The following is a 3992-nucleotide window of genomic DNA, read 5'->3' as shown; positions in this document are numbered from 1 at the left end:
CTGTGCTTTTGCTTAGCTTAGCTTGTTCTAAGTAGGTGCTTTAGACCACTGAGCCATCTCACCAGCCCCTGGCTGCTAATCTTTAGGGAAGTTAGCATTTGTTCCATCTTTGGTCTCTAGGTCTGGCCCACAGCAGGAGCACCCGTCCCTCTCACAGTTGCCTATCTTGTCTTCAGTGCTGTCTCCTTGAGGTCCTGGCCCTGTCTGACTGCCTACAATGTTTCTATCTAACTCAGCTGCCTTGCAACACTATGACCCGCACCTAGTCACCTAGGGGGAGGCATGACTCACCCATCTAAGTAGCCTGGCCGCCTTCACACTGGTGTGGAGGTTGAAGCTCTCTGAGGGAGAATGGGGACACTTGGTCTGGAACCCTAGAGGGCTTTCCTGGCCTCCCCAGCCCTGCTCCGGGCGCAGCCTCCACCCTGGCCCCGGCCGGTATTTTTAGCTTGCCGGCACCCTGGGCAGCCTGCACTCTCTGACCAAATTTAGAAATCTCAGGAGTCTTTGCTGGAAGGCACAGTGAAAGAAGAGGCCCTCGGCCGCCAGTGGATCCACAGCGGGCTCTCAGATTCGCAGGGCTCTGGGCTGACAGGCGGGGAGGCCTCGGGTTCGTGTTGTTGGACCAGCAAGGTGCAGAATCACGTGTCTTCCAAGTCATCTCCCGGGAAAGCAGGGCACCCCACCAGCTGTGTGCCTGCTTTGGGCCAGGAGAGGGGTGTGGGCAGGGCTCCAAAGGCTGCAACGGATGGTCTAGGGTAGAGGGCAGATGGAGGGGGCCGGGAGGTGAACTCTGTCTTTATGCAAAACTTTATATTTAGTTTTCCTTGTTAAAACAAGTACATATTACAGCTGAGCTCTGAGATCCTTAAGCATCAAAGGCTTTTAAGTATTCCAAGATTACAAAGCTTCAAAGGCAGGGCTTACATGGGACTTCACCGCTGACCAAATTCTTCTGGGCTGTGGGGAGCTCCATGGCTTCCGCCTGCCTGCTATCCTCACCCCTCTCCCTGCTTTGGTCCACAGATGGACAGACTCCACCTCCAGCCCTTGGTTCTGCGCAGGGGTGGGGCCACAAGTGGGCTGTCTCCTGGGGTCCCCAGGGAGATGAGTGCCCCTCGTCTTAATGGCTGCCTCCTTGTCACTAGAACAGAGCCCAGCCAAGGTTGGAGTGACACAGGGGGCAGCCTTGGGAAGTATGGGGACAGCGTGGATCCCAGGGTCCGTCCCATGCACAGTCTGAGCTGGCCCTGGGCAGCGTCTGCAGATCTCCTGGGGAACTTCCTGTCATATGGGCCACTTCATTCCCTGGTGTCCTGAGCCAGTCCGAGACAGGACAGGGCTCTGCAAGTGCAGGGGGCAGTGCTGTGGCCCTGGCCACCACCCACAAGAGCTGGCGGCCGCGCCGCCAGAAATTCTGCACCTCAGTGGTTCAAGTCGGCTGTCTCAGTAACTTCTCTCGTTACTGACACCCAAAATGAAGGAAGGAAAGGTTTGTTTAGCTCACAGTTACTGCAGGCTTCAGTCATACTCAGCTGGCTCCAAGGCAGAGCAGCACGAGGCAGAGGGCTACCTTCCAGGGCGGCAGCAAAGCGCAGAGAACAGAGGGAGGCACGCAGCCCAGGCAGCCAGCCCCTCTCCACCCCTTGTACTGTAATGCAGATCACCTGGCCCAGCCCGAGTGCAACACCCACACCCACAACACACCCACAACTATCAATCACACACTCCAGAAGCAGCCCCATGACTGCCTGAGGCTTTGCAGGAACAATTAGATTCAAACCATAACAGCAGCCTATTTAGACCATTCCCTAAAAATACAAAAATAAATAAATAAATAGAATCCAGCTACAAAAACTGGCAATAAAATGGATGATTAGAAACAAAAGTAAGGGCCGGGTAGATAGCTCAGTAGAATAAGCGTTTGCCTGGCAAGCGCAAGGGCCTGAGTTCAATCCCCGGTTCTGCCAAAAAAAAAAGAAAAGAAAGAAACAAAAGTAAAAAGTTATTCAGCTATACTTTACTGTCCTCCACACTCAGCTCACTGGGTCATCTTCTCTGTGTAATAAATAGCAGGGAAGAACAGTGACAGCCTGCGTCAGGGACAGGCTGTGGGTACCTATGAGGTAGCTTGTGTGAACATCACCTTTGAAACTTTTGAATCTTGGGATATTTTATTTTTAATCTTATTTATTTGGTACAGCATTTTGCTATGCAGCTCAGACTCATAATAATCCTCCTGTCTCAGCCTCCTCGGCACTGGGATTACAGGCGCGTGCCACCATGGCCCATTTTTCATGCCTAGGTTCTGGGGCTGGCATGCCATGTGGTACCGGGGATCAAACCTGAGTCCTTGCACTTGCCAGGCAGGCACTTAGACCACTAAGCTATCTCCTCAGCCCAATCTTGGAATATTTAAAAACCTTTGATGCTTAAGGTGTTTGAATCTCAGAAGTGATACTGTATGGACTTATTTTAACAAGAGAACCTAAATATAAAACTTTCCTCCACTTAAACTGATTATTCTGGGGATGTGTCACAGTGGTAGAGAGCTAGCACAGTTGGTGCAGGTAACAGAGGGGAAGTGAAACTCCCGACCTGAAAGGTACCTGGGACGAGTCGTGTTCTCTAAAATTGAAGAATGAATTTTGGGAACAAACAGGAGGTTAAGAGCAGAATGTATTTATTGGGGGAAAGAAAGCTTCTGTCTGAGAGGGACAAAAGGGGGGTCCGAGCGGGTTGCCCAGGAAGATATCTCTTTCAGGTTATTTTTATAGAGCAAAACCATGTGGGGTTAAGGTGGAGAAAACGGGATCTCACTTAGGTGGACATGAGGTGGGACGAAACTATGGTCAGCCAATGGGATTACAAGCACCATCGCTCAGGTAAAACTGATTAAGTCCAGGACCAAATGGGGAAGCCAGTCACACAGCAAGAGGGCATGAATATAGAGCAGGAGTTTATCTGGTAGCTAGCCGGTAGTAGTCGGATTAATGATTCTTCCAGGCTTCCCCAGGGTGATGATCGATCCCAGATGCTAATCTTTAGGGAGGTAAGCATTTGTTTGATCTTTGGTCTTTAGGTCTGGCCCACAGCAGGGGCATGAGTCTCTCTCACAGTTGCAAGGTATCTTGTCTTCCGTGCTGTCTCCCTGAGGGCTTAGCCCTATCTGACTGCCTATAACATTTTTATCTAACTGGACTGCATGGACACTGGGATTATGGGGGGCAGTGCTGCTGGGATTATGGGTGGGAGTGCTTTTCCCGCCCCCACCCCCAGGATAGCCTGAAGGCACTATGAGGGAGGGGGAGAGGCTTGGTCTCCAGTGCTGCTGCTCTTCCCTTTTCACTCTTGCTGTTTCGCTGTCTGCTGCCACCAGGAGCTTCTTCCTCCTGCCGCGTGCCACTCTGCCACATATGGGCCGAAGCCTCCACAAACTGTAAGCTAAATAAACCTTTCCTTCCTTAATTTTGGGCATCAGGTATTGTGTACCAGCAACAAGGAGAAAATAACTGAGACAGAATTTAGTACCAAGAAGAGGGGGCTTTTGGGAAAGGCTTGTGGGAAGAGACAGGAAGGGTTCAGAGGTGCTGCCCAAAAGACAAGAGCTGGGACGCCTTCAGCTCTTGTCTGGGAGACTCCGGTCGGAGCTCGGAAGACCAGGAGGCTGGTAGAAAGCCTGCCTGCCTGTAAAGACCAGGCTGGGGAAGTTCCTGCTGGGAAGAAGCACGGCATTGGTTGTGGGACTCAGGATGATGTGTATTATGGCTCCATAGAAAGTTTGTCTGCATTTTGCTCCTGTTCAGAGACTGCCTGAGATGGAGATTAAGCCCTGTGGACTGATTAATCTGGCAAAAGAAATTCCAAGGCAATCCATTGTTGAGGAGTGACATGGCTGTTGTTGGGGGCTTTTAGTCAGATTTATGTTGAGAATGATTTAGAATGATGTGAGTTTGGCCAGAAAGGGAGTTCTGATAAGGCTGTGGACTGCA

This window comes from Octodon degus, unplaced genomic scaffold (genome assembly GCF_000260255.1).
Source record: "Octodon degus isolate 3935 unplaced genomic scaffold, OctDeg1.0 scaffold00077, whole genome shotgun sequence".
Classification (NCBI taxonomy): domain Eukaryota; kingdom Metazoa; phylum Chordata; class Mammalia; order Rodentia; family Octodontidae; genus Octodon; species Octodon degus.
This window is presented reverse-complemented; position numbering follows the sequence as displayed.